Source organism: Triticum dicoccoides, chromosome 2B (genome assembly GCF_002162155.2).
Source record: "Triticum dicoccoides isolate Atlit2015 ecotype Zavitan chromosome 2B, WEW_v2.0, whole genome shotgun sequence".
Classification (NCBI taxonomy): Eukaryota; Viridiplantae; Streptophyta; class Magnoliopsida; order Poales; family Poaceae; genus Triticum; species Triticum dicoccoides.
Window position 1 is genome coordinate 771682132 of NC_041383.1, and position 7313 is coordinate 771689444.

Genomic DNA, 7313 nt, shown 5'->3' on the forward strand with positions numbered 1-7313 from the left:
GCATAACAAGACAAGAAGCGGGGCTAGAAGTGTTCTAACGCAGCGCTAGGCGATACTGGTGAAGGGGGAAACATCCGGGAAAGTTTTCCCGGTCCCGGACGTTTGTCAGACAGATGAACCGGAGGAGAAACTTTGCAGGTTCGCTATGCTAGGGACGTGTGGCAGACGAACGGACCGCATATCCGGATTCGTCTCAAAATTCTGAGCAACTTTCATGTAGAAAACTTTTTCATTCGAGCTACGGTTTAATTTCTACGTGTTTTCAAAGTTTTACACATATTCTGCAATTTAATTTAATTCGAAAATAATGAGTAAATGCTAGGTGCACCCAGCACAGGGTACACAGAACTGTACCTAGTGGCTGACAGGTGGGCCAGGGGGTCCCAGTTGACCAGTCAACGTTTGACTGGTCAACAGGGGGTGGGGCTCCCTGTCATTGACTCACCTAACTAATTACTTGATTAATTAGGCTAAATTATTAGTTAGTTTAACTAAACCATTTTAATTAAGTTAATTGACTAATTAATTATTTTATTATTAAAGATATTATTTTTTATCCTTTTTTAAAACTACAGGGGCATGGGGCCCGCCGGCAGTGGCACAAGGCCAGCCCAGCGGGGCGGGTTAACGGGCGGAGCCCCTGGGGTCGGGCGCAGGCCCCAGTCGGGCGCTCGCCTAGCAGGGTCTGCGAGGCCATGGCCAATGCCGATGGCGGCCCCGGGCGGGTGGCCGCCGGCGAGGGGAAGAACAGGTCACGCTGGCAGCGGGGCGCCGGCGCAGGGGGGCGAGGGGGCGGCGGCCCTGGGCAGAGGCGGCCGGAGTCGGGTGCTGGGGACGGTGGCGCGCGAGCGCGGGTGAGGCCGCGGGGCAAAGGAGAGGCCACGGGGGAAAGGCGAGGCCGGTGCACGGCAGCAGCAGCAGAGCTGCAGCAAGTCAGCAGGGAGCAGGGGTGGCGCCAAGCACGCGGTTGCGCACGCACAAGGACATGGAAACGCACGGGCATGGGCTTGTGTGGCTGGGCACCCACGAGCGTGGATGTGACCACGAAGCTCGGGTGGACATGGCGGGCACGGAAACAGCAACTATGGCGGCAAATGAAGAACGGGGCGTGGAGGAAGCGGAGAAGAAGCTCACGGGGCCTTGTAGTCATGCAAAAGCGAGCTCGGGGATGCCGGAGAGGCTCGGGGTGGAGCAGATCAAAGACGACCGACGATGACGACCCGAGACGAAGACGATGTGGGCTACGGAGATGGGGACTCCCGGATCCAATCCGGTGGCGCAGAGGGTGAGGTAGACGACGGCGGTCCTCCAGGGCTCGTCGGCGTGGTGGGGGAGGGTCGGTGGCCACGTCGAGGCGAGGTGGCCGATGGCGAACGCGTTCAGTGGGGGAGAGAAAGGGATCTGGGGAGAGGGAGAGAGGAGGAGTGTGGAGCGAGGGGGCAAGTGGGAGAGGGAATCGAGGGGGCGCGGCGTCAGCGACCTTATCCCCTCCGAGGACTGTAGCGGCGCGGGTAGGCGAGGCGGTCGGGGAAGAACGCGAGCGCCCCGGTCGTTCGAACAGTGGGAAGGGAGACAACCGAGGGAGTGGGGGTTGGTGGAGGTGGGCTGCGCTGTGGTGTACTGTAGCTAGCAGGCCTAAGTGCACAGGAGCTTGTTAGCACTTTTTTTAAGAAACGAAATAGCTACTTCTGTAATTAGAGAGCTAGCAAACAATTTGGTTGATCATGAGACTTGGCACATAATTACTTAACAATAAACTGAGAGGGCAGCAAAAAGTTTGAGGGCAATTTGAATGGTGCAAACATTTTTGGAAAATGCAAAGAGCCGAAATAATGTTGTTGGACCACTGGAATAATTTCCAGGGGCAATTTGGGGATTCCAAAAATGTTGGTTTCAACATGAAAAATATTTAGGGATTATTTTCCATAGAATGAACTATTTTGATTGCATGACGGAAGAAACAAATATTTGACATGCATTTCAAATGGAAAAATGGCTTTGATTTGGGACAAGTGTCAGATGGCAAAGTGATCATGATGACATGGCCACTATTAGTGGGGGATTACTGTAGTGAGATGTTGGGGATGTTACAAATCTCCTCCACTACAAGAAATCTCGTCCCGAGATTTAAGGGGTGGAGTAAGGTGGAAAGACTCGGGAGGGACGGAGCTAAATCATAGGATAGGTACATGGGGGTTATCTTAGTGAACATGGCATAGAGGCATCTCTCGAGTTGAATATTAAGAAAGTCATCGAGAGCAAGGTAAGAAGGTGCAATAAGAAGCTTCAACTGGGTAGGCAACCCTTCGTAGCCTGAAACAGACGGTGGAAAGGGGTTCAGAGCAATGGGAATAAGTATTGCGTCTGATACCAGAATAAATCACTAGGTAGGTGGCTCATGATTTACATATGAAGCCAAGCGCGAGGAACAATTTTTGGAAAACAGGGATGTACAGGAAAGTCAGGTTTCGATCCTGTGGAACTGTGGGTTATGGTCCCACCATGTGGGTTAAAAGCAGGAAGACGCTAATCATTTTGCACGGTCATGATAGCAAGGCAGTTTAGAGGATAGCCTTTAAGTTATATTGGCAACAACGTTGGTACCAAGGGCGAGGGACGAAGAGAACCACTTTCCTGCTCGTTAAGACGAGGCGGACCAATAGGCAAAGTTCTCGTCCATCGGTGGCTACCGGAATGTCATCAACAATAGTAACAAGGTCTTACAGACAGATCTTGTACACCGAGGTGTTTACATAAGCAGGAAATTATCACTGCTCAGATAAGATAGGTTACAAGAAAGATTAAACAAAACAATGGAAAGGAAAGCGTAGACTCGAATCAGTTATCGGTATTCTCGAGTGTCTAACAACTCAGAACCCGTGGAAAAATTGGAATCGGCAAGAAATAATAGTTGATGAAGAACTCATAAGAAGTTATGTCGTTCCGTGATATTCTCGAGATACCAGAGGGTAACACTCGAAGGTAGATCAAAGTAGAGGCTTGACAGGTGAAATGATCTGAAGAAGACAAGTACTTTAACTCGTCCGAGAAATGCAATCGAAGGATAACAGTCCTGGTCAGAATCACGGTTGCCAAGGACCAAAACAAAATACAAGATGAATCTATACCAAGGGGATTATCATTATAACAAGAAGCTTCCATGATAAGTTCCACATCGGGTCCATGGGCATGAACTCAAAGGTTCAAGGTCGACTCCCACTTCTCTAATGCACAACTTTCCATTTACTTCTCATTTTCGATGAAGTTGTAGAATTGAAAATTTTATCCGAAGAAATGCCAGTAGATATAACTTGCATAATCTTCGGGTTCACACAAATTAGGGAAGGCGTAGGTTCAACCCATAGGGACATCTTAGGAACATATACCACAACTTTAGGAATAAGTAACTCAAGCTCGAAAGTAGAGCATGGTTGAGGAAGCAGAGGATACAATTTACCAAAGGCATTATGTATCCGAGGAAAGGCTCACAAGGTGATTGAATTTGAAGGACGTTGTCGGATAGAACCCCACAAAGGATCTAGTGGTTCACAAGGGATATAATGTGAGCATCAGTACTCAACCGTAAGTAGAAAGAATGCAAGGATATCAGATTATAGAAGCAACCGACTAATTCAGAGTTGAAATGCAAAGGAATTACGATTTCCAAAATCAAGGGATCAGAAGCAAACGCTCTGACCAAGGATGGTTAAGTTTAAAAGACTTAGGGCACAATCGATGGCAATCTGATTGGCTGAGAACCAGCTCATGTTCGGGAAGACGTCTGAGCCGGAAAGATAATCTATAAGGATCAACTGATGATAGCGACACAGAATATCAAATCTAAATACTCAAGATGATAATGACAAAGGACGTCAATGGATACTGCTAGGCATATGGAATTAACCAGAGTGTAGGCAGGTAAGACTTTCTAGAGCAATAGGCGACAGAGGTCATCGAAAGCTCGGATTGTATTACCAAGTATCTTATGAAGCATAAGAATAACTGGGGTGAATGGATACTTGATAAGAGCGAGTAATTATCCGAAGGGGTATTCATGCGGCAAGGACTGCAGGGCGGCAATCATAAAGGATCCTCGGAACATCGAAGAGTATTTCAGGACATCTTAATAACAAGAGCAACTGGGGATGAAGGTATGAACGACAACGTAGGTAGTTACACATAAGGATTTATCGGTGGTAGGGATTGCAACGGCGAAGGGCACAAGGGTCTCGAGAAAGCATCGAAGAGTATCCTCAAAATCTTCTGTTGAAGCGGGCCACCATCTGGAATGAAGGGGCTCTCCGGGAGAAGTATTTACGAGAACCTATAGTTATAGTTTGCAAAACCATTTAACCCAAATGGAAGAGAGATCAGATTCCCAGAGTATAGACGAGGAATAAAAGATCCTAATACCACCCAATTGGCGACGTGGGCCCATAGGCCACACTGCCATGTTAGTAAACAATTTTTAAAAGACTAGACTCAACTTTGGCCAAGGAGTTAGAAAGGGGGATCCTACAGGCAGTCGGATCTGATACCAACTTGTGACGCCCCCGATTCAATCGTACACTAATCATACACGCAAATGTGTATGATCAAGATCAGGGACTCACGGGAAGATATCACAACACAACTCTAAACACAAATAAAAGAAATAGAAGCTTTATATTACAAGCCAGGGGCCTGGAGGGCTCGAATACAAGCTTGATACACCAGAGTCAGCGGAAGCAACAATATCTGAGTACAGACATAAGTTAAACAAGGATGCCTTAAGAAGGCTAGCACAAAAGCAATACGATTGAAGAGGCAAGGCCTCCTGCCCGGGACCTCCTAACTACTCCTGGTCGTCGGCGGTCTCCATGTAGCAGAATCCGTCGGTGGTGGCATCTGGCTCCAGGGATCCACCATCTGGTTGCATCAACGGGAAAGAAGAAAGAAGGGGGAAAAGGGGGAGCAAAGCAACCGTGAGTACTCATCCAAAGTACTCGCAAGCATCAGATCTATACTAAGTATGCATTGGTATCAAATGGAAGGGTTGAATCTGTGGACTGAACTACAGAATGCCAGAATAGAGGGGAAGGCCTAGCCTATCAAAGACTAGCATCTTCAAGCAGCTCCAAGTATCTTGCAGCATGTAGAAGAGTAAAGAATAGCAGTTTAATATTTAACAAACATGTTGTAACATTAATGCCCAGAGATCCTTCCTCGACTCCCTGCGAGAAAGCAATCCCGGAGCCACATATATCAAGTATCCATTTGTAGTTGTATAAGATCAGGATATAAGTCCAAACGTCCGTTACCGTGGACACGTCTATTAATAGATAATCTTCCCTGCAGGGGTGCACCACGTTTTCCAACACGCTCGATCACTCTGGCCGGACAGACCTTTCTGGGGTCAATGCCCGGCCTCGGAAGATCAACACGTCGCAGCCCGACCTAGGCTCAGCAGAGAGGTCCCCACTGATCTATGTCCTAAACACTTCGGGGTCTAGGCCCATCGCCCGTTGCACTCCAGGTCGTTGCGTGCAGGGCGGGTCTAGGCTCCACCTCTACATGGATGGTGTCGGCCCAGCCGTGCCGCACTGCTGAACTGGACGTCTGACAAAGCTTCGGCTGATACCACGACGCCGAGGCCCATAACTATTCTTGCGTGGTGGTTGGTGCGTAAAGGAGAGAGGCCAACTCAGAACAAATACCCAAACCATAGTGTATTATTAGCTTGCGGAGACGAGCAGAGACTCACGATCGAAAGTGGCCCCGTCGCCCCGTCTCGTGGACTTACGAGAAGGGCCTAGAATGCCCGGCCGTGCCACGTAACCATCTTGCGGGTGCTCTCCGGGCCCGCCGGACTTTCACCAAAGGTCTCAAGTAAAGTCAATTGTAACCGTGTGTCTAAACATCAAGGGGAAAACCCGAGGAATCACCCATGGAGGATTCCACTCGATGTAACCATCAAGGAGAACGTAAGAGGGACCACCCTCGAGGTTCACACTTGAGGTGTTGAACGACAGAGCCGCATAGGGAATGGTGAAAGAGGAAATCACCCTCGATTATTACGACCGAATAGCTACACTACAGAATTATCATCAGTAGTGCGTTATGAGGGATCACCCTCGGCACTCGATAGTAACTCTGCAGAGTCAATCAACAAAAGGGGCGTGATGTGATGTGAGGTGTCGGGCTCTGGTCGTCGATCACGCTGATTGAGTCGTCGATGATGAAGCGGGGGCAACAAGGACAAGGTGGGGGTCACTAATGGATCACTAGCCAACCTATACTAAGCAGTTTAAGATAAGTAGGTAGGGTACAACATCAGGTACAAAAGCAGGCTATGCATCAGAATATGAGCAATCAATAACAGTAGCAAAATCTAATGCAAGCATGAGAGAATAGAATAGGCGATAACGGGATGATCAAGGGGGGGGGGCTTGCCTGGTTGCTCAGACAAGAAGGAGGGTCGTCGTCGACGTAGTCGATCACAGTGGCATCGGCAGCCGTCACGAGGTCTATCGAAGAGAAGAGGGGGGAGAAAACAATAAATACACGTAGACATATGCATAACAAGACAAGAAGCGGGGCTAGAAGTGTTCTAACGCAGCGCTAGGCGATACTGGTGAAGGGGGAAACATCCGGGAAAGTTTTCCCGGTCCCGGTTTGTCAGACAGATGAACCGGAGGAGAAACTTTACAGGTTCGCTATGCTAGGGACGTGTGGCAGATGAACGGACTGCGTATCCGGATTTGTCTCGAAATTCTGAGCAACTTTCATGTAGAAAACTTTTTCATCCGAGCTACGGTTTAATTTCTACGATTTTTCAAAGTTTTAAACATATGCTGCAATTTAATTTAATTTGAAAATAATGAGTAAATGCTAGGTGCACCCAGCACAGGGTACACAGAACTGTACCCAGTGGCTGATAGGTGGGCCAGGGGTTCCCAGTTGACCAGTCAACGTTTGACTGGTCAACAGGGGGTGGGGCCCCCTGTCATTGACTCACCTAACTAATTACTTGATTAACTAGGCTAACTTATTAGTTCGTTTAACTAAACCATTTTAATTAAGTTAATTGACTAATTAATTACCTAATTAATTATTTTATTATTAATATATTATTTTTATCCTTTTTTAAACTACAGGTGCATGGGGCCCGCTGGCAGTGGCAAAAGGCTAGCCCAGCGGGGCGGGTTAACGGGCGCATGCCCTGGTCGGGCGCTCGCCTAGCAGGGCCGGCGAGGCCATGGCCACGACCGGTGGCGGCCCCGGGCGGGTGGCCGCCGGCGAGGGGAGGAGCAGGTCGCGCGGCAAGCGGGGCG